This window comes from Phoenix dactylifera, unplaced genomic scaffold (genome assembly GCF_009389715.1).
Source record: "Phoenix dactylifera cultivar Barhee BC4 unplaced genomic scaffold, palm_55x_up_171113_PBpolish2nd_filt_p 000245F, whole genome shotgun sequence".
Lineage (NCBI taxonomy): Eukaryota > Viridiplantae > Streptophyta > Magnoliopsida > Arecales > Arecaceae > Phoenix > Phoenix dactylifera.
The window spans coordinates 339,054-363,216 of NW_024067741.1; the positions used below are offsets into that span (position 1 = coordinate 339,054).

A 24,163-nucleotide genomic window follows, 5' to 3' on the forward strand; every position below is an offset into this window, starting at 1 on the left:
ACCTGGGAGCTTACCTGGTCAACTCGGTTCATTAGACCGGATTGGAGGCTTAGGTGCCCTCTTCAAACCAGTTAGGAGCTGTCTAGAAATTTTAAAAAAACATTAGAAATTGAGGTGTAATATTTAGTTGCATGTTTGATTGTGAATAGATTTTTGTTTTAGGGTGTAGTTTTAGGGTATCTTTAGTTGGTACTTTTATTTATATTTATTTTTTAAAAAAAAACATAAAAAAAAATTAAATTTTGTATGCTAGGTTGGAATAGGGACGACACCGGTCGATTAAGTCGTACAACTTTAGATCATCCCTTAGGACACATCCTTGAAATTCCTTCGCAGTATCTCACACCTTATGAGATGGCAAATTTTTCTGATGATGTAGGAAGTCACCATAGTGATGAAGGTAGACCTCCAGTTATGACACTTCGACAATACTTACACCCCACTAGGACTAGTCAACCTTCATGCATGATTATTCCTGAAAATGTAGGACACTTTGAAATCAAACCAGGAGTAATTCAATTGCTGCCCAAGTATCATGGGATGGAATCCGAGAACCCTTATCTTCATCTTAAGGATTTTGAGGAAATTAGCATCACATTTAGAGTGCCAAATGTATCGGAAGATGTCTTTAAATTGACATTGTTTCCTTTTTCCTTAAAGGATAAAGCCAAAACATGGCTGAACTTCTTGAGACCTAGATCGCTAGGAACATGGCATGATATGCAAAGAGAATTCTTGAAAAAATTCTTTCCCGCACAAAGGACTAACTTTTTGAAAAGGCACATTAGTAACTTACAACAAAAAGACCATGAAACATTTTATGAATACTGGGAGAGATTTAAAGAATTGCTTCTCTCTTGTCCTCATCATGGGTTTGAAACATGGAGAACCATTAGTTTCTTTTACGAAGGGTTGTCTCTACAGTTAAAACAATTTATAGAGACTATGTGCAATGGTCTATTTTTAGAAAAGCAACCCGATGAGGCATGGGACTATTTAGACTCTCTCGCAGAGACTGCACAATTATAGGATACAGGGGATAGAGTGAATAAACCTTTGCCTAAGCCTACTAGCATTCCACACGGGGGCCTTTACAACCTTAGTACTCAGGATGATATTCAGGCTAAAATGGCAGCCCTTACTAGGAAGGTAGAGGAAATTGAACTTAGAAGGATTGAACCCGTCAAGACCGTAGAACATAACAGCGAGTGTTGTAGGATTTGCGAGATGCCTGGCCATCTCACCACTGATTGCCCCACAATACCCGCATTCAAGGAAGTCTTGCACGATCAGGCCAATGCTATGAATACCTATCAAAAATCTTTCAATAATCCTTTTTCGGGTACGTACAACCCTGGTTGGAAGAACCATCCAAATTTCAGGTGGAGGAATGACCAACCTCAACAAGTATATAACCCAACTCCTCCACCTCCGCACCCTCATTATGCACATGCACCCCCTCAAAAACCCAGTCTTGAAGAAACTTTGCAATCTTTCATGCAAGGTCAAGCTAAAATCAATGATGAATTAAGAAATCAACTGACAACGCTGACCACTGCTTTAAGTGCTCAAGAGAAGGGTAAGCTACCAGCTCAACCACAACCTAACCCTCAAGTCTATGGTGGTAGCAATGCATCATCTTTAACTTCGCATAAAAAACAAGCGAAGAGTATAATAACTTTGCGAAGTGGAAAAGTTATTGACCGACCAGTCCCAGAACAAACACAAGTCATACCTGATTCTGACCCTCCAAAGACAAAAGAAAAGGATAACGAAGAAATTGAAGCACCAACATCTACTGAAAAAATCAAATGTCCTTTTCCAGCACCATTTCCACAAAGATTAAAGCCCTTGCAAAAGCTTGAACCAAACTCTGAAATTCTTGAGCTTTTTAAGCAAGTAAAAATCAATGTACCTCTTCTTGATGCAATTAAACAAGTGCCTTCATATGCAAAATTTTTGAAGGATTTGTGCACTGTCAAACGTCGATTAAATGTCAAGAAGAAGGCATTTCTGGCTGAAAATGTGAGTGCGATTTTACAGCATAACATTTTCCCTAAATATAAGGATCCAGGTTGCCCAACTATCTCGTGCATCATTGGCAATTTTAGGATTGAGCGAGCATTGCTAGATTTAGGAGCGAGTGTGAACTTGTTGCCATATACGGTATATGAGCAACTCGATTTGGGTGAGTTGAAGCCAACAACTGTAACCTTACAATTAGCTGACAAGTCAGTGAAGGTTCCTAGAGGAATTATCGAAGATGTGTTGGTCCAAGTAGACAAATTCTATTTTCCTGTCGACTTTATCGTACTGGACACACATCCGGCTTCCAATTCACCATCTCAGATTCCAGTCATCTTAGGACGTCCATTCCTTGCAACTTCTAATGCATTGATCAATTGTAGGAATGGTGTCATGAAGCTTTCTTTTGGCAATATGACCTTGGAACTGAACGTTTTTAGTATAGGTAAACAACCCAGTGATCATGAAGAAAGTAAAGAAGTTGAATGGGTTGAAACCATTGCGGAAGAATATTTGTTAAAAGAAACATTTACTGAATCAGCCGACAATGGTTTGATAGATTGGTGTTCTGAAGGTACTGCTGATGATATGGTCCCACCTATTTTAGATAACTCGGATGTCATGATGGTCAATAGGTGGAGACCAAGAATAGAGGAATTTGAACAGTTGCCACCTCGAAAAGCAAAGATAGTACCATCCCATGAACAAACACCTAAGCTCGAGTTGAAACCTTTATCGAAGGAACTCAAGTATGCCTTTCTTGGACCCGAGGACACATTTCCTATAATCATCTCATCTGATTTGGATCATGCCCAAGAAAGAAAATTACTTTGTGTTCTAAAGAATCATAAAGGAGCTTTAGGGTGGTCTATTGCCGACTTGAAGGGGATTAGCCCTTTAATTTGCACACACCGGATATATTTGGAGGACAATGCTAAAACCACAAGGCAAATGCAATGCAGGTTGAATCCTATGATGAGAGATGTGGTTAAAGCAGAAGTCCTCAAGTTGCTTGACGTGGGTATTATTTACCCAATTTCCGACAGCAAGTGGGTAAGTCCTACTCAAGTCGTTCCTAAGAAGTCGGGTCTGACGGTAGTCAAAAATGAGCAGGGTGAGTTAGCTCCGACTCGCGTTCCGACGAGTTGGCGCATGTGTGTTGACTACCGAAAATTAAATTTGGTCACTAGGAAGGATCACTTTCCCCTACCCTTCCTAGACCAAGTTTTGGAAAGAGTTGCAGGACACAAATTCTATTGTTTTCTCGATGGCTATTCCGGGTACTACCAAATCGAAATTTCACCTGAGGATCAAGAAAAGACTACCTTCACTTGTCCTTTTGGCACATTCGCTTTCCGTCGGATGCCATTCGGGTTGTGTAATGCACCTGCAACATTTCAAAGGTGTATGCTCAGCATTTTTGAAGAAATAAACGAAAAATTTTTAGAAGTGTTTATGGATGATTTCTCTATTTTTGGCGATTCTTTTGATGATTGTTTATTACATTTACAAGCAGACTTAGCTCGATGCATGGAAAAGAATTTGATACTGAATTGGGAGAAATGCCACTTCATGGTGCCAAAGGGAATTGTCCTAGGACATATTGTTTCATCGAAGGGCATGGAAGTTGATAGAGCTAAGATTGACCTAATCGCCAAGCTACCTGCACCCAAGACGGTTAGAGATGTTAGATCATTTTTGGGTCATGCCGGATTTTATAGGAGGTTCATCAAGGACTTTAGTGTCATAGCTCGACCATTATGTAACCTCCTATCCCTTGATACACCGTTCAATTGGACCGAAACCTGTCAAGAGGCATTCGAAAAATTGAAGGCTATGCTTAGCACTGCACCCATCGTGCGACCACCTGATTAGTCATTACCTTTTGAGATCATGTGCAATGCTAGTGACTATGTGATAGGAGCTGTCATAGGACAACGCAAGGATAATAAGCCATATGTCATCTACTATGCAAGCAAAACCTTAAATGATGCTCAAATGAATTACACCACCACCGAGAAGGAATTGCTTGCAGTAGTATTTGCATTAGACAAATTTCGCTCTTATATCCTTGGTGCTCCTATTGTTATCTTCACGGATCATGCAGCGCTAAAATATTTACTGGATAAGAAAGAGGCCAAACCACGCTTAATACGATGGATACTTCTACTCTAAGAATTTGACATCACTATCAAAGATAAAAAGGGAGTAGAAAATGTGGTTGCTGACCATCTATCACGGCTAGTTGTTCATGATTTGGTGCCACAGTTGCCCATCAAAGACTCATTCCCTGAAGAGCAGCTATTTGCACTTTCTACTATACCATGGTATGCTGATATTGTAAACTTTCTTGTCACGAACCGGATGCCGGAGCATTGGGGATCGAATGATAAGAATAATTTCTTGCGTGAAGTAAGGAGTTATTATTATGATGCCCCTTATTTGTTCAAGTATTGCAATGATCAAATCTTTAGAAGATGCATTCCAGATCATGAGATACAAAGTGTACTCTCTTTCTGTCATGCCAATGCTTGCGGAGGACACTTTGCATCTAAGAAAACAGCAGCTAAGGTGTTACAATGTGGTTTTTATTGGCCTACGCTATTTAAAGATGCCCACGAGTTCTGTAGGACATGTGACCCATGTCAACGTGTTGGAAGTCTAACTCGTAGGCAAATGATGCCTCTTCAGTCCATTACTGCTATTGAAATTTTTGACATGTGGGGCATTGATTTCATGGGCCCATTTCCACCGTCTTTTAGATATGAGTACATTTTGGTTGGTGTTGAGTATGTGTCCAAATGGGTGGAAGCTGTATCTTGTCGAACAAATGACCACAAACCAGTTTTAAAATTTCTTAAAGAAAACATATTTTCTAGGTTTGGGATGCCCAAGGTTATAATTAGTGATGGGGGAAAACATTTCTGTAATAAACCTTTCGAGATTCTATTACGAAAGTACGGTATCACCCATAGAATTGCAACTCCTTATCACCCGCAGACTAGTGGCCAAGTAGAGTTAGCCAATCGGGAGATTAAACGAATTTTAGAGAAAACGGTGAATCCATCACGCAAAGACTGGTCTTTAAAACTTTCTGATGCATTGTGGGCTTACCGTACTGCTTATAAAACTATTCTTGGTATGTCCCCGTATCGGCTAGTCTATGAAAAAGCATGTCATCTACCTGTTGAAATAGAGCATAGATCGTATTGGGCCATTAGAAAATTAAACTTTGAACTTTCAGATGCTGGTTTTGTTAGAAAATTACAATTAAGTGAATTGAATGAAATTCGTCGGGATGCGTATGACAATGCTAGACTTTGTAAAGAACAAATGAAAATTAGGCATGATAAATCAATTCTAAGAAAATCTTTTGAACCTGCACAAAAAGTTCTTTGTTATGACTCTCACTTACATTTGTTTCCTGGAAAGTTACGATCAAGATGGATAGGTCCTTTCATTGTAAAAACTGTTTTTCCACACGGGGCAGTTAAAATTGAGAATCCACAGGATGACAAAATTTTTAAGGTAAATGGACACAGATTAAAACCTTTTCTTGAGAATTTTGCAGATGAAGAGGACTCCTTTCCCTTGGAGGAGCCTTCTTATGACTGAGCATGACGGCCAAGGTATGTGTATATTAGTTAGAATTCAATTTTTTTTCTTTTATTTCTATTTTTCTTCTTATTTTGTAGGTCTTCTTTTCTAAAACTCAACAGCTCAAGGTATTCTTCTTCTCTCTATTATTTTCTCTATTGTCTCTCATATATAGTTTTCTTGCATTTTTTTTATATTGAGGACAATGCAATGTTTAAGTTGGGGGGAGGGCAATATTTTGAAAAAAAAAAAACTTGTTTTTGCATTTGATTTATTCTATTACTTTCTTTTCTGAGCAAATGCACATGTATTTTCATATTGAGTGTGTGCAACTATTAAGGCAAGGAACACATGCATACTATGACTGATCAGAGACCTATTATTAGATCCCCACACGTGTACTTAATGACAATAGGAAGGCCTCAGGAGTTCATATTTGTTAACTGCATTTTTGTTAGCCTTATCCATAAAAGAAGTATGAGTATCCTTGTTCATACCATAAGGTTCAGGATTTGGTTTTCACATAAACATAGAGGTTGAATATCCCGACTAGATTACTTAGGTGCCTTATGATCCGACCTTGGTTGACCTATAGTCACAATGCAGTCACATATATAATAAAAATATTTATATGGTTCAGTCTACCATTTCTTTTCTTGCATAATTATTATTCAAAAAAAAAAATACTTACGATGACAAGTCTGGCCTCGTGGCGTAGTCTGGTTCGAGTAATTACGTCCAAGGGGTGTTTCACCTAATGTCTTGAGCCAACTGGATCGGGGGTCATTGACTGAAAGTTCGCTTCATGGACCTTACTAGAGCCTAATGGGGTTGGATAGCTGTAGTTGTCATGTGTATTGAAAAAAAAAAGAATGAAATAAAAATAAGCATGAATGAGTTGGTTAGGCTGAACCTAGTGACATGTGGTAATGACTGGTTTGACTCTATTGTATTGGACCTCTGTGTACCCGAGTTGTTTAGTTGGGATTGATAGCTCTTTCTTTACTTGCAAACCATTCTTGACAAATTTAGACAACATGTGATATTCTGAAAATTTGATGGATCAGGTTCTAACAAATTGTAGAAAACACTTGTGAACTTGAGTAGTGCACCTAAAACTCAGGCAGTGCCCTATTGTGGTGGAGGTATTAGTACTCTGAGAAAGTCATTCGATTTGATGCACACTACATTTTTATATTTCCTTGCTTTGATTGTTGCCATGCTTGAAAATATATATCAATTAATTACATGTGTATTAGCTTAGAATTTATTTCACATTTTTATTAGGATCTCATGTCATATCATTCATGATGTTTGTGGGTAACGTCCCTGAAAACTCTCACGAGACAACACTCGTCCACTAGGGTAACCTAGAGGTTTAACGGCTTGTTGCACATGCTAAGTGCAATCGTGATTCCTACGAAAGTGAGTACTTATCTTAATTTTTATGCAATTAGTTCTAATAAAACATCAAAGGATCAACCAACACTTTTTGTACTCTAATGTTATTGTTTACTCTGAATTGCTAGAGACTAGCATTAAGCTAGTTGGGGGGTGTGATGAGAGCACAAAAGTGCGATCTACATATCACTTAAATTAGTATTATTGCTAACAAATAATGATAAAAGTGCTGCATTAATATTATATTTTTGTGGGGTGCAGGTGATTATAAATCAAAGCTAAGATGTGCATTGGGTCCAAACATCACCGCAGGTGACCACCAGCCAACTGCATGTTTCAACCCCAGTTGCACACTAGAAGGAGTCTAAGTTCAGCCATCCAGTTCACTGCAACAAATTCCCAGCAGCCCGTGCAGCTCAGCCCGATGGAGCCCACGTGCAGCCCATCCTCTTCTCCCGTGAGCTATCCAAAGCGCCCAAGGCCATGCTATCAGCTCCTTCAGCCGTCCGCATGTGAATCTTCCGTGATCAGCTCGCTTCCGAGTTCCAAATCTCAGCTTCCTTCCGCTTCTCCCGCAAGCCAGAGCATACATCCCAGCCGTCACCACCGCATCATCTGCCGCGTCCGAAGATCCTGCAACCAGCCTTCTCCCTGCATCCCGACCTCACCAGTGCACCTTCTCAGCATTCCAGATTTTAGTCATCCTAACTCCAACGATCAAGCCCAGCCGTTCAGCATCCCATGAAGCATCTCATCCGCATCAGATTCTTCAAGCGTCCCGGCTTCTTCCACGAGTCCCAGATCCCAGTCTTCCGCGTCCATGCTCCTCCCAGCCATCCGCGTGCACCCTCCCAGCAAAGTCCAGCCTTTTCCAGCATCCTGCGAGTGACCCACGTCGTCTGCTTCTTCCGCGAGCCAAGATTCTTTTCTTCTGCCTAGCTCTCCCGAGATCACATGCTCCCGGATCTTTCTCCCCACCAGCGCATCAATCGAGTCTGCGATTCCAGCGGGGAAGAGATCGCGATCCATCCACGATCGGATCCTCCAGGCCACTGCAATCTCCCGAGATTCATCCTATCCATTCGTTTCCACCGCGTGCGAGGAAAGGGGGGATTGATATACCTCTCGGCTGGGATGGGTTGGGGGGGGAGTTCATTTCGAAAAAACAGAGTCTCAGCCCCATTCGAAAAAGAAGAAGAAAAAAAAGAGAGGAAACAGGGCATGCCCTGTTTCTGAAAATAAAAAGAAAAAAAAAAGAGAGAAGGAAGAGGAACAGGGGAGATTTCTTTTATGTTGATGGACGGCTAATTTCTTAGGGAGGGAGATGGAGGAACCTTTGATGTATTGCTCTTTAAAGTAAACTCTAAACTTTTGCCTTGAATGAATTATATTTACTAATATGTTTTTGATCCATGCATAGTTATTTCGTAGATAGCTCTTTAAGGGATTATGATTATTGATATATGGATTGCTTTAGTATTTGATTTGCCGTAGACGTAGAAAGCACGATGAATGCTTAGAAATTGAGTTCATATGTTCATGAAACATATACCATGATTAGATCTATCCTACCATTCATTTTTAATCAAGAACCATAGAGTTTATTTCTTGGATGCAATATCATCAAGGGGGATTCCAGATCCCTACCATCTTTATTTCATTGAACTTTGTTTATTGCTATATTGTTCTCCGATTTTAATTTATGAAAATCAAAACATCATCTTAATCCACATATTTATTCAACTGAAAATTACATCTAAAAATTACGCTAATAATCTATAGATCGTTCCCTGAGGATTCGACCTCGAACTTCCGAGAATTTACTACTTGTGCGATTCTCCTATACTTGGGAGATTAGTTTCGCGAAAACATTTTTGCGAACGCGTCAAGTTTTTGGCGCATGTGCACAAAGGAGACACACCCAAAGACCCTCAAGTGTGACAAATTTACTATTTTTCCTGTCCACTCTTCTTCAGGCAATTTGCAATCTAGGGGAACCGACGGGCCTCTGTTTATCAGATACGCTGCGGTGTTGACTGCCTCAGCCCAAAACATCTTGGGCAAACCAGCATGGATCCTCATACTATTGGCTCTCTCATTTAGGGTTCTGTTCATTCGCTCAGCCATCCCATTTTGCTGCGGTGTGCTCGGTATTGTCTTCTCCATTCGGATTCCATTCATTGCGCAGAATTTCTTAAACTCGCTGCTGTCATACTCACCGCCATTATCAGACCTTAGTCGTTTTATCTTTACACCAGATTCATTCTCCACTAGACTTTTCCACTTCTTAAAGGTGACAAATACCTCTGATTTGTGCTTCATGAAATAAATCCAAACCTTTCTGGTAGAGTCGTCGATGAACGTGACATAATAGTGTGAGCCTCCAAGAGATGCAACTGGTGAAGGCCCCCACACATCTGTGTGTACAAGCTCTAGCTTTTCTGTCTTCGGTGTTCTTCCACCCTTTGAGAAACTAACTCTTTTCTGCTTCCCAAATATGCAGTCTTCACAGAGACCTACATCAACAGTTTTCAGATCTGCTAGCTTGTTCTTCTTCACCATCATCTTCATACCTTTCTCACTCATATGTCCGAGTCTGCGATGCCAAAGACAACTATCTGCACCTCTTTCTGCTAATGCTACCGTATCCTTGGTGTCATTGGTCATGTAGAGAGTTCCCAACTTGTTCCCACGTGCTATCACCATAGCTCCTTTGGTAATTTTTCATGAACCACCTATGAAGGTAGTAACATACCCTTCGCTGTCAAGCTGCCCAACAGAAATCAAATTTCTCTTCAAGCCTGGGACATGCCTCACATTCTTCAGTTTCCACACTGACTGATTCAGCATCCTGATATGAACTTCACCTTTCCCCACAATATCTAAAGGCTCATCATCAGCGAGATAAACCTTTCCGAAGTCTCCTGCAGTGTAATTCAGCATACACTCCTTCCGTGAGGTAGAATGAAACGAAGCTCCAGAGTCTAGTATCCACGATTCCATAGGACTGTCCACGCTGAGAATCAAAGCATCGTTGGCTTCATCTGTGGTTGCATTCACGGACTCCTCATTCTGCCCCTTGCTTGGATTCTTCTTTCTGAGCCAACAATTCTTCCTCGTGTGGCCCATCTTGCCACAATACCAGCAGCCATCGCCTTTCGATCTAGACTTGCTCCTCCTCTTAGACTTCGATCTGCCATGATTTTCACTGCGTTGCACAGTTCTTCCTCTACCTTCAGATATGTTCAGAATCGAACCAGATTTCACACCAGACTCCCTCCTTCTGATATCTTCACTGAGTATCAGATTTCGGACCTCCTCAAACTTCAGTTTGTTTGAGCCGCAGGAACTGCTTACAGCTGTCACCGTTGCACCCCAACTTTCTGGCAAGGAGGATAGGAGAATTAGAGCACGAACTTCATCCTCAAAGCTGATTTCCACCGAACTCAACTGGCTCGTAATCAGATTGAACTCATTGATGTGATCCGTAACTGAGGAACCTTCACTCATCTTCAGATTGAATAAACGGCGCATCAGGTACACCTTGTTAGAGGCCGAGGGTTTTTCATACATATTCGACAATGCTTTCAGCAAACCTGCTGTTGTCTTCTCTTCCAAAACGTTGAACGCAATGTTTCGAGCCAACGTCAAGCGAACAACTCCCAAAGCCTGACGATCCATTAAATCCCAGTCGGCCTGTGACATATCTATCGGTTTCATACCTTCAAGAGGTAGATGAAGTTTCTTCTGATATAAATAATCTTCGATCTGCATCTTCCAGAAACCAAAGTCTTTGCCATCAAATCTGTCAATCTTGACCTTGCCTTCTTCAGCCGCCATTGCTCCCACTCTTTTTTTTTTCTTCGAACCAGATTGCTCTGATACCAGTTGTTAGGGATCAACCCTACGAATGCGGAATATAAAAGATAGTAGGAGAAAGAATAACACGGCAAAAACAATAGCAAAACGCACAAGACACTCAAGTTTATGTGGTTCGGAGTCTCTTGCTCCTACGTCCACAGCCGCACAGATCAATATTTCACTATATGATCAAAGGAAGTTACAGAGATTCAAGAGAAGAGAAACAAAACTCTCTTTCACACAGCAAACAATCTCTCTCAAGACGAGCAACACGTCGTCTTCCTGATGCACACAAAGGATCTACTTTTGGAACCTCTCGTTGATGAGTTCTAGGGTTTCTCCAGGTTGCAACCACACCTCTCGTGTCCCTCAAGAAGTCTATATATACCTCCCAATCTCTTACTTTGATTAGGGCTCAAAAACCTTGGCTTGGACCCGGTTCATAACTCAGCCTCGCGTGAAAACCGTGCTCGAGTCGACTCCCGCAATTCTGCGAGTCGACTCGGCAACAGTCCACAAAAAAATGCCTCTCTGTCTACCTGTGGGAGTCGACTCCTGGAGTTCTCGAGTCGACTCCAACACTGGGGAGTCGACTCCAGGTCTGCTGGAGTCGACTCCAAAAACTGTGCCAAGACTACCTGCGTGCTAGAGTCGACTCCAAGTCTGCTGGAGTCGACTCCGGACCTTGCTGAAGGTTTCTTTCTTTGCTGATTCAACTCTGAATCTTCTCGAAACTCTTTCCGGCTTGTCTTCCCTTGATCCTCCACCACCATAGTGCACATAGGGGTCTAGGAAAAGGGAATGGATCAGGCTCCACAACCCAACATTACTCACCTCCTCGGCTGCAGCTCGTTGTCGCTCCGGGGCGGAGCCCCTTTTTTTCTGCTTTACAGGTCTGCTGGTCGGCTTCGCCCGGAGTCGATGGACCATGACCTCAGGGTCAATTCCTGGTACGTCGGCGGGCGACCAGGCGAAGACATCAGCATTGTTTCGCAGGAAGCTAATGAGGTGATCCCTCTCGCGGATGCCAAGGCCGAAGCGGACCTATACAGTTAGCTCGGAAAAACTTTCTCGTAGAGGAACTTGAACAAGAAGCTCACCGAGCTCTACTTGCTTCCTCCAGGGGTTGTCCCTTGCGTCCAGGGTTTCTATGGATAGCGAGGGGCCTGTTGCCTGAGTTGGCACCTCGGCTGATGGCTCTTGCCGGCTTGACGCTTCAATTGGTTGCTTCGCCTTGCGGGTCGCCAAATAGCACTGCTTGGCTATCAGCTGGTTTCCGCAGACCTCGCCTACTCCTTGGTTGGTGGGGAATCGTACGAGCAGATGGTAGGTGGAGACCGCGGCTCGGAGAGCATTGAGTCCTGGTCGTCCGAGGATGGCATTGTAAGCTGAGGATAGATGGACCACAAGAAAGTCCGTCCTCACAGTGCTTTCCTGGGGAGCGAGGCCGACCGTAACAAGGAAGCTGACTTCACCCTCGACTGGGACCGAATCTCCGGTGAACCCGACTAGTGGGGTATTAATATTTCGGAGATGTCCTTTCGGTAACCCCATTTTTTGGTAGGCATGGTAATACAAAACATTGGCCGAGCTCCCATTATCAACTAAGACACGCTTTACATCAAACTTATTTACAATCATGGAGATGACCACAGTATCATCATGAGGGGTCTCAACCCCTTCCAAATCCTCATCCGAGAACGAGATGGCTTCGGAAGTGCGTGGGCGCTTTGGGGGAACTTCCTGGGCTGGCTCTCCAGCAGAAGTCCCTCCCCTAATGACATTGATGGTGCCTGCGATGGGTCTGTTGTCATTTGGATTCTCAGGGGGCGTGGCGTTTTCTGCTGGCCTCCTCTCTTCACGTCGGTTCCGTATGAACCGATTGAGCACCCCGCGGTGAATAAGCGCCTCGATCTCATCTCGGAGCTGAATACAGTCCTCCGTGTCGTGCCCATGGTCTCGATGGAAGCGGCAGTACTTCTGTAATAACCCCAAAATTTTTTTTTATATAAAAAGGGATAGAATAGTCCTTTAAAATTGATATAAGGAGTAAAATTGGAAGGAATCAAAAGATAATGGCATAGTTGTAGATGCGTTGAAGTGGTAAGGGTAAAATTGGAAAGGAATCAAAAGTTAATGGCATAACCGTAGATATGTTGAAGTGTTAGGGGTAAAATGGGAATTTAATAATATTAAAAAAAGGGTGAATAGTATCTTGATGTGATTTAATTGGAGGGTTTGAGCTGGCTTTTGGAATGAAACCGAGAGAAAGAGGGAGGGGGTTCTCAGGCGTGAAACAGAGGAAAGAAAGAAAGAAAAAGAGAAGAAGAAGAAGAAGAAAGAAGAAGAGGAAGGGGATTCAAGGAGGAAAGGGATCCCGGTTGCACTTCCAGCTGAAGGGAAAAACGTAGATCTCCTTCCCCTCTACGCAAGGACTTCGATTTCCAAAAAGAAAAAGGTAAATATCCGTCCCTATCTAGTCTTTTGATGACATTAGGCTATACAAAGGGTGGATATAGTCTAGAGGGGTCGGATAAGGGTTGTAGAGGTGGTTAAAAGAGGAAGAATCGGATTTTAACAAATTTTTCCGGCACTACGGAAAAACTGTGTCGAAGTCTCAACTTCGGCGAATTATTTAAGGGGTCAAACGGCCTCCGATGATGATGCATGTTATCTCTTTGGAATCCTCTATGAGTGTAGAATGTTAGGTAAAAATTTCATCAAATTTGGAGTCCTGAAAGTGGATCAAAACTGGGATGAAGTAACCCACTATCAGTTCGGGTTACTGTTCATCCGGGTGGAAAATAAGGGATTTCATGCCATAATAGGGTATTAAGCCTAGATTAGGCTAAGGGAGACCTTGTACTCGTGCAAGGGAGTCCCTAATACACATAAATGATGAGTTAATTAATAGAAAAAGAAAAAAAAGGAAAGAAAAGAAAAGATTTAGGGAACGGGGGAGTTGAATCAATTAAAGTTCCCTATATTATAATTGGCACGTAGATTATAGCCCTTGATACAAGACTAAATGTATTGTAAATGCATGTCACAGTTGGGCAAGAAGCTAGGGAACAAGAGGAAGAAGTTTCCCACTGCCTGCTGTAGATTTTTGGAGGCGTATCAGGGCTGTGCCAGATTGACAAGTGAGTGGGAGTCATGTACTTTGCACCATGAGCATCCTTAATTCATTTTCATGAATGTCGCCAAGTGTGAATTGATTCCACTTGAGCATATTGATTGATATTGTAGTAGATTCCTCTATAATCTTGATTCTCCATGCTTGATTATTCTGTACATGCATTTGAGGGAACATTGAGAGGAATTACGAGAGGTTGATGAGTAATCAAATTGATTCCGAATTGTGAAATGATTTCTTTTGTAAATTGATTTCATTTTCTCTATTTCAAAGATTTGTAGAGCCTTTTTAGTGGTATATTGAGTTGTATTGCACTTCCTTGACCCTCACTTCTAACCCTGATGTTAGTTTATGATTGGATCATGATTAAGTGAGTGGTAGTCTTGATTATGCTCCTTTTTAGTAGAGTATTGGGAGGGTGCATTATGGCATTTATGCATGGCTTGGCAGTATCTGCAGGACACCTATAGTCGATGGGGTTGAACATCGGCCTTTGTGCACATAGTAGCCTTCTGGGTGGGCGGAGCCCAGTCCTTTCCTAGGGGGGACACGGCCCTAGGCGTAGGATCGGCCGGTCCTACGACTTATATTCTGCTTGCCGCCGGGCATAGTAAGACCCCGCGAGGTGCAGTATGGCTTTCCGCGGATGTAGAATTCCCGCGAGGTGCCGTTTAGTATGTAGATGTGAGATGGATTTCTGTTCTGGATACTGGCCAGCATTTATATGATCAGTGTGGTGTCTTATCCTGCATATGCATGTGACAGTAGGGAGTTGTTGCTGGTTCGCCTGGGGCGTAAAACCCACCTCCCGACAGCTGTCTAGTGATGATTTCAGCATATTGACACCTGATTTGTATGTTCCAGCATTATGATCTGTTGAGCATATTCATGAGTAGCATATATGTTTGCTTGATTATTCCATATACGCTTCAGATGAGTTGATATTGATTGTGGTGATATTGATGATTTATTCCATATTCTCTATGTTGAGTTCATGTTCATGTTGTTATTGATCTTGAGATTTCATCTCGAGCCATGATTATATTCTGTCTCATGTGCATAGTACTCTCTACTCCACTCACTGAGTATTTATATACTCACTCCCCAGTTTGGTGTTTTTGATTGCAGGGCAGGTATTGTATAGAGAAGAGCAGGATTAGTGGTTGCCTGCTAGCTGTGCCGCTCCATAGTATAGTATAGTATAATGTAGATAGAGGTTTATACCCTTTTGGTGTATTATAAACCTTCTATTGTATATAGTGTATAGTTACAGTCATAGATCCTGTTGTGGATATGGGTTTGACCATGGATGGATTGGGAAGCATGTATATATATATGTGTGTGCAGATCAGTTGTGTGCCTGTGATAATGTATTGCTATATATTGTCCAGGTTTATTATGTGACAGATTATGTGATTACTGCTCTGACAGGTAGTGTGTTATATGTATTGAGATAATCCTGACAGGTCACCATAGGAAAGGTGATCATTTTGTGCATGCATCATGCCAAAATTTTTCAGAATTTATGGATGATTGATAGGTAGTAGGGTTCTACGTGGTGGCTGGTGGCCTTATGCCTACCCGCACCCTAGGACCGTCGCGACGGCCCGCCGGGAACGGGGCGGGGGTCGTGACAAAGCTTGGTATCAGAGCAAAGGTTAAGAAGAGTCCTGTCAGAGCAATAGGATGAGTCAGGATTAAGTATAGGATTATACTATGGAGCATAGGATTTTTCTGTATATTAATTTATGAGTCATTTATAATTCAGTAAAATATATTATGGCTCTGTGTAACGACTGCCCTCTCTTTTTGACTCTTTTAGAGACATATAAAGAATACTTCCAAGGAAAATGGAGCCAGATATAGCATTGGATGCGGGTTCTGCACATGTCGAGCCCCAAAGAGAAAAACCTCCTCCTGCTAATAGACGGAGGGTTAATGATCAAGGAGAGGTAGGAAGTAGAGATGAATTGATGGAACAGTTACTGGCGGAGAATCAGGCTCTGAGAGAGCAGATTGCTCAGGGGAAACCTCCTGCCCCGTCAGTAGTATCCATCTCACCTCCTGTACCTGTGCCAAGAAGTTTGGCCAGGCGAGCTCTAGATGATGAGGGGATTACTGTACAGGAATTTCTGAGGCTCAGAACCCCAGAGTTTAAGGGGGAAGAAGGTGAAGATCCTCAGAGATTTCTGGAGGAGACTGAAAAGATGATACGGAGACTGCCCTGTTCTGATGCAAGAGCTATAGAACTTGTAGGGCTTACAATGAAGGAAGATGCCTGGGACTGGTACCAGAGGCATATGGAGGACAGATTGTACAGTAGGAATCCTCCAACTTGGGAAGAGTTCAGGCAAGCAGTGATGGATGAGTTCTTGTCTCCGGCTGAGAGGCAGAATCGGGCTCTTCAGTTTGAGAGGCTGAAGCAGATGTCCGGAATGAGCGTATCTGAGTACGCTCGTGAGTTCACTAGATTGGGGAAGTATGCTCCTTACATCATCCCCACTGAAGCTGCCAGGATAGAAAGGTTCAGACGAGGTCTGATTTCCCCGCTTTATAATGCAGTACTGGCAGTAGAGGTCCCCACCTTGTCTAGGCTGATAGATAAAGCAAAACAGTGGGAGACCAGAAACAAAGAGGAAAGAGCTGAAAGAGAACAGAGAAAAATGAGTGTGGGGAAGGAGCAAAGCAGTAGAGGTAGATCTGAGGGAGTAGATCTCTCGGAGGGCCCGACGGAGCAGTCTGTACGCTCAGCTCCACCTGCCCCACGTAAGAGGAAATGGAGGGAAAGAGGTCAATCACAAGATACTTTTCTACCATCAGTACCTCGTCCTCCAGTCACTATGGCCAGAACTGAATCTAGGTTCCAATCATGGCCAGTATGTGGCATATGTGGGAAGCAGCACCCTGGCAGATGCAGAATGGGCCAGGGAGTGTGCTACAGATGTGGACAGCCGGGTCATTTTGCCAGAGAATGCCTGCAGGGTGCCACCCAGCAGTTTGTGCCTTTGGCATCCTACCCTTCTGTGCAGATGGACAGGCCTAGTAGTAGGGGGCCTGTAGGCAGAGGCAGAGGTCAGACACCAGCATCACAGCAGAGTGTTGGACCATCTCAGCCATCAGCTCCAGTAGGTAGAGGGCAAGGAAGGGTGTTCACGGTAAATCCACAAGAGGCACAGGCATTAAATGTAGCTGTGACAGGTATGCTCCTCATTGATAAGATTAAAGCTAGAGTATTATTTAATTCTGGAGCTACCCATTCATTTGTGTCCCTTTATTTTGCTAAAAAGTTAGCTAAGGATAAGATATTAATGCATATTCCCTTAGCTATTAGTACATCTGTAGGGGATAGTATAGAAGCGAAGTATGTGTATCCTACCTATGTGGTAGAGATAGAAAGTAAAACACTTCCAATTGATATGATTTCCAATACCATACCAAGCAGAAAAGCGTCTGGTAGTATTGTTGCTCTACTTACCCCTTTGAGTAATCAGGTAATTTACTCTTTCAAATTCGAGGACGAATTTTATATAAGGAGGGGAGGATGTAATAACCCTAAAATTTTTTTTTATATAAAAAGGGATAGAATAGTCCTTTAAAATTGATATAAGGAGTAAAATTGGAAGGAATCAAAAGATAATGGCATAGTTGTAGATGCGTTGAAGTGGTAAGGGTAAAATTGGAAAGAAATCAAAAGTTAATGGCATAACCGTAGATATGTTGAAGTGTTAGGGGTAAAATGGGAATTTAATAATATTAAAAAAAGGGTGAATAGTATCTTGATGTGATTTAATTGGAGGGTTTGAGCTGGCTTTTGGAATGAAACCGAGAGAAAGAGGGAGGGGGTTCTCAGGCGTGAAACAGAGGAAAGAAAGAAAGAAAAAGAGAAGAAGAAGAAGAAGAAAGAAGAAGAGGAAGGGGATTCAAGGAGGAAAGGGATCCCGGTTGCACTTCCAGCTGAAGGGAAAAACGTAGATCTCCTTCCCCTCTACGCAAGGACTTCGATTTCCAAAAAGAAAAAGGTAAATATCCGTCCCTATCTAGTCTTTTGATGACATTAGGCTATACAAAGGGTGGATATAGTCTAGAGGGGTCGGATAAGGGTTGTAGAGGTGGTTAAAAGAGGAAGAATCGGATTTTAACAAATTTTTCCGGCACTACGGAAAAACTGTGTCGAAGTCTCAACTTCGGCGAATTATTTAAGGGGTCAAACGGCCTCCGATGATGATGCATGTTATCTCTTTGGAATCCTCTATGAGTGTAGAATGTTAGGTAAAAATTTCATCAAATTTGGAGTCCTGAAAGTGGATCAAAACCGGGATGAAGTAACCCACTATCAGTTCGGGTTACTGTTCATCCGGGTGGAAAATAAGGGATTTCATGCCATAATAGGGTATTAAGCCTAGATTAGGCTAAGGGAGACCTTGTACTCGTGCAAGGGAGTCCCTAATACACATAAATGATGAGTTAATTAATAGAAAAAGAAAAAAAAGGAAAGAAAAGAAAAGATTTAGGGAACGGGGGAGTTGAATCAATTAAAGTTCCCTATATTATAATTGGCACGTAGATTATAGCCCTTGATACAAGACTAAATGTATTGTAAATGCATGTCACAGTTGGGCAAGAAGCTAGGGAACAAGAGGAAGAAGTTTCCCACTGCCTGCTGTAGATTTTTGGAGGCGTATCAGGGCTGTGCCAGATTGACAAGTGAGTGGGAGTCATGTACTTTGCACCATGAGCATCCTTAATTCATTTTCATGAATGTCGCCAAGTGTGAATTGATTCCACTTGAGCATATTGATTGATATTGTAGTAGATTCCTCTATAATCTTGATTCTCCATGCTTGATTATTCTGTACATGCATTTGAGGGAACATTGAGAGGAATTACGAGAGGTTGATGAGTAATCAAATTGATTCCGAATTGTGAAATGATTTCTTTTGTAAATTGATTTCATTTTCTCTATTTCAAAGATTTGTAGAGCCTTTTTAGTGGTATATTGAGTTGTATTGCACTTCCTTGACCCTCACTTCTAACCCTGATGTTAGTTTATGATTGGATCATGATTAAGTGAGTGGTAGTCTTGATTATGCTCCTTTTTAGTAGAGTATTGGGAGGGTGCATTATGGCATTTATGCATGGCTTGGCAGTATCTGCAGGACACCTATAGTCGATGGGGTTGAACATCGGCCTTTGTGCACATAGTAGCCTTCTGGGTGGGCGGAGCCCAGTCCTTTCCTAGGGGGGACACGGCCCTAGGCGTAGGATCGGCCGGTCCTACGACTTATATTCTGCTTGCCGCCGGGCATAGTAAGACCCCGCGAGGTGCAGTATGGCTTTCCGCGGATGTAGAATTCCCGCGAGGTGCCGTTTAGTATGTAGATGTGAGATGGATTTCTGTTCTGGATACTGGCCAGCATTTATATGATCAGTGTGGTGTCTTATCCTGCATATGCATGTGACAGTAGGGAGTTGTTGCTGGTTCGCCTGGGGCGTAAAACCCACCTCCCGACAGCTGTCTAGTGATGATTTCAGCATATTGACACCTGATTTGTATGTTCCAGCATTATGATCTGTTGAGCATATTCATGAGTAGCATATATGTTTGCTTGATTATTCCATATACGCTTTAGATGAGTTGATATTGATTGTGGTGATATTGATGATTTATTCCATATTCTCTATGTTGAGTTCATGTTCATGTTGTTATTGATCTTGAGATTTCATCTCGAGCCATGATTATATTCTGTCTCATGTGCATAGTACTCTCTACTCCACTCACTGAGTATTTATATACTCACTCCCCAGTTTGGTGTTTTTGATTGCAGGGCAGGTATTGTATAGAGAAGAGCAGGATTAGTGGTTGCCTGCTAGCTGTGCCGCTCCATAGTATAGTATAGTATAATGTAGATAGAGGTTTATACCCTTTTGGTGTATTATAAACCTTCTATTGTATATAGTGTATAGTTACAGTCATAGATCCTGTTGTGGATATGGGTTTGACCATGGATGGATTGGGAAGCATGTATATATATATGTGTGTGCAGATCAGTTGTGTGCCTGTGATAATGTATTGCTATATATTGTCCAGGTTTATTATGTGACAGATTATGTGATTACTGCTCTGACAGGTAGTGTGTTATATGTATTGAGATAATCCTGACAGGTCACCATAGGAAAGGTGATCATTTTGTGCATGCATCATGCCAAAATTTTTCAGAATTTATGGATGATTGATAGGTAGTAGGGTTCTACGTGGTGGCTGGTGGCCTTATGCCTACCCGCACCCTAGGACCGTCGCGACGGCCCGCCGGGAACGGGGCGGGGGTCGTGACAACTTCCTGGGATTGCGTGGGAATCCCGTATCCCGCATGGGAGGTGGAGGTCGGAAAAAGTCCCGGCCTTCAATTTCCATCAGAATCTCGGCCCGGGGTGCATTGATGGGTGTGTAATTCTCGTACCTCCCTGGGTACGCTCGAGGCCATGGTGGGGACCTTGGTCGAGGTGGGGTCCTTCGTTGTGGCTGTCCCCGCTGCCGAGGCGGGCTCCTCAGTCGGGGGAGGTTCTTCTCTCGATGGGGGGATCGGCTTCTTTGTCGGCCGCGTTCCTCGCGGCGTTTCTTCTGCTTCCTTGAGGCGGGCTCGATCGCACCCCACCTGGAGGCGATTGCCTCCTCGGCCTTAGCGTACTTTCGAGCTCGGGCCAGCATCTCGGTGAAGTCGGCCGGGAAGCTCTTCTCGATGGAGAAGAGGAATCGATAAGAGCGGGCCCCAGTCTTTAGAGCCGACATGGCTATTGACTAGTAGAGCTCGCGGACTTCCCACGTGGCGGCGGTAAAGCGGTCTAGGTACTCCTTGAGGGATTTCTCCTCCTTCTGCTTGATATCTAGGAGGGAATCCGACGTCCGCCGTTGGCGTCGGCTGGCAGCAAAATTGGTAGCAAACTACCTGCCGAGTTGCTCGAAGGAAGATACCGTGCTTGGTTTTAGCCCAGAAAACCAAAGCCGAGCCGTCCCTCGGAGGGTTGCCGGGAAGGCCTTACAAAGTACGGCCTCCGAGGATCCTTGTAGGGCCATGAGAGCTCGGTAGCTCTCCAAGTGGTCGAGGGGATCTGTGATTCCGTTGTAGGGCTCCACTTGAGGCATCTTGAACCTCGCAGGGACCGGCTCATCTTCGATCTGGCGGGAGAAGGGGGACTTGGTGGTGAATTCAAAATCCCCCTCTTGTCTTGTCTTCCTGCTGCGGAGCGCTTCGATCTGGCGCTCCAAATGTTCGACTTTCCTGTCGAGCTCCCCGACCCGTGGAATCGTCACCGTGATTTGCTCCGGCTCACGGTGGTCTTGGGCTGATTCAGCTTTAGAGGGTTGAGGTCTTCCGTTGAGACCTTCCTCGGGCAGCTCTCTCTGAGAGGAGGCCCGCCCTTCGTTGTTGGCCCTGGAGGAGCCATGAAGGTTCTGGCCTGGGAGAATCGGGCCGTTGGGAGGGAACTCCGGCAAGACCTGGGCCTGCGGGGGAAGCGTTGGTAAGGCCTCCTCGCGCCGCAGGCCTTGAACGACGGCGGCCAGGGCCTGAACTTGCTGCACCAAAGCATTGAATTGCTCCGGCTGGACCTGGGGAACCGGGTCAACCGGAGTAGGCGAATTCTGGACGGAGTGTCCAGGACTCTGTGGGGGACGCCGGGAGATATTGGAGTCTCCCTTACTTCTCAGCTTCATGATCGCGACTCGGGCCCTTCCTCTAGCGCCAACTGTTGCTGGAAATTGGACCCGGGAGCGGTCGTCAGTCGAGGAGGGGGAGCAGCAGGTGGACACAGGGGAGTGGCGGTCCGTCGGCGGGCGGCGTCCTCCGTCGGGGTGCCTGCAGAAAAGCCGGTGGCCGGGTTTTCCGGCGCCGGCCCTCCGATGCTTAAGTCAGAGGGGAGGCAATCTGTGTTTTAAGAAGAAAGAGAAGAACAGTCTCTTTTTAGTTTTTTTCTCCTCCCCCCCTTTGAGAAGCAAGGGTTCCCTTTTATAGGGGAGGTCGGTTTACCTGTGATGTGATGGGGCGAGACCGTCGTACGGCTCGGCATGTTGCTTGGACTGGTGCAGGATCGGGTGAATCATTGCGTTGATGTCGGAGGTAAGGCCGAGATCAGAGACTTATCACTGTTGACTGGACTCCGCTGAGTTGGTTTGCCGTGGAGAGCCGTAGGTCCGTAGATAACAGGAGCCATGCGCATTAATTGTTGAGTAAGCTGGAGATTTGCATTAATTGTTGAGTAAGCCGGAGATTCGTATTAATTGTTGAGTGAACCGGACCTCGGAGGGGTACGGCCGCAGTAGGGGGTCGACAAGGATAGGTCTCTGGGGTCGGAAATTCTCCGGGTCGGAGGTCTCGAGGTCGGTCGTTCCGAGGTCGGACGCCGACCTCAATCGTCCAAGGTCGGCGGCTACGCGGCCTTTTGGAGGCGGGGTTACTATATTGCTGGGGGGAAAGCCGTATTCCCTCAACAGTCCCTATTGTGACACTAGCAAGAAAGAAAGATAGAATTTCTAGTCTCTTCAGGAGTCGACCTCTCTATTTTGGCAAGCCATAATGGCTAGTTTCTTAGCATGGATGAATAACATTTAATGGCTTCTAACCACTCTCCAACGGTCATCAACTGCTAGTAATCACTTTCCAACAACTTCTCTTCATAAATAGGCTTCCCAAAAGAGCAAAACAAGGAGGAAAATCAAGAGAAAAAGCATTCAAAGCAAGAAGAGCCTTCATTGGGTGAGAAGCATTCAATTCAATTTTAACAACCACTTCAGGAGCATTCATTAAGTATTCCCAACTAAAGTGCACATCAAAAGGCTTTCTACCAATGATTCTAAAGAGCTTTAATTGGTTTTATTTCTGCTCAATAAGAAATTTTTATTGTATTAATTCTATATTCACTATTTTTGTCATTGTATCTCTTTGTATTTGTGGGGACAAGTTTTGATTGTGGTGAAATTTGGAAAACCTTGATCTATACCTTGAAACGAAGTGGGTAAAGCTTGCTTGTGCCTGATAAATGAGTGACTCACTTAGAAGGAGCTAGAGTTATTTGGTCAGTAGTATTCGACATTGTAATCATTTACGGACGATTAGTGTAGTGGATATGAGTGTTGAATTTGGCACTAAACTACTATAAATATCTTATACTTGTGGTTTTTTGACTGTTTGCATTATGTATTTCATTTATTACTTTGGTTGCCGTTTATTCTAGTATTGCACATCACATACACATTAGAAAGTTATTGTTCCGCTGCATTTATAGTTCATAAATTTTAAAAAGCCCAATTCATTCTTCCCTCCTGGGCTACATAGCGAGGCAACACTCCTCGAACTTGACCGACAACCAATTGAAAGTTGTTGAGAGCCTTCAAGAGTCAAAATGAAAGGCATACTCTGCCATAACTCCATCGGCGCTGGTAAAGATTAGCTTTACTACACTTCTATTTGGGTTGGGGGACCCGTCCACATGGAAAATCCAGTAATCTTTCGGCCTACGCTCTTCTAGTTCCATGCTAACCTCCGCATCTTTAGGAATTTTACGCTCCACAAGGAAGTTGGTCATTGCTTGAGCTTTAATGGCTGGTCAGGGTTGGTAGAAATGTCAAACTTTCCAAGCTTGACTTCCCATTTGGTTAACCTTCCCAACATGCCTATCTTCTTCATAACTTTTCTCAATGGTTGGTCAATCAGTACGACGATGGTATGGGCCTAAAAGTAGGGCCGAAGTCTTCTAGCCAAGGTGACAAGGGCATAAGCCACCTTTTCAAGATTGGATACCTTATCTTGGCACCTCGGAGGACTTGGCTCACATAATTGATAGGCCTCTGTACTCTATCTTCTTCGTAGATGAGGACTGAGCTTGCAATGAAAGAAGATACTACAAGGTAGAGCAAAGCATATATCGTGGACTTGGCTGGGTGAGGAGGTATTGCTTGAGTTGGTCAAAGGCGATCAGGCACTCCTTAGACTATTGAAAGTCTTTGATCTACCTCAGCATTTTAAAGAAAGGTAAGCACTTCTCTGTCAATGTCTCCATGAACTTGCTTAATGCTGTGATCCGGCCTGCCAAGTTTTGGACCTCCTTTTTTGTCTTCAATGGGATCATTTCATCACTGTGCAAATCTTT

At 43.6% G+C, this 24,163-nt stretch overlaps 1 pseudogene; it reads right to left on the bottom strand.

Annotated features, from left to right (window-relative positions):
• Positions 1–777: 777 nt before the first annotated feature.
• LOC120105273 lies at positions 778–875 on the bottom strand (annotated as a pseudogene).
• Positions 876–24,163: the final 23,288 nt, after the last annotated feature.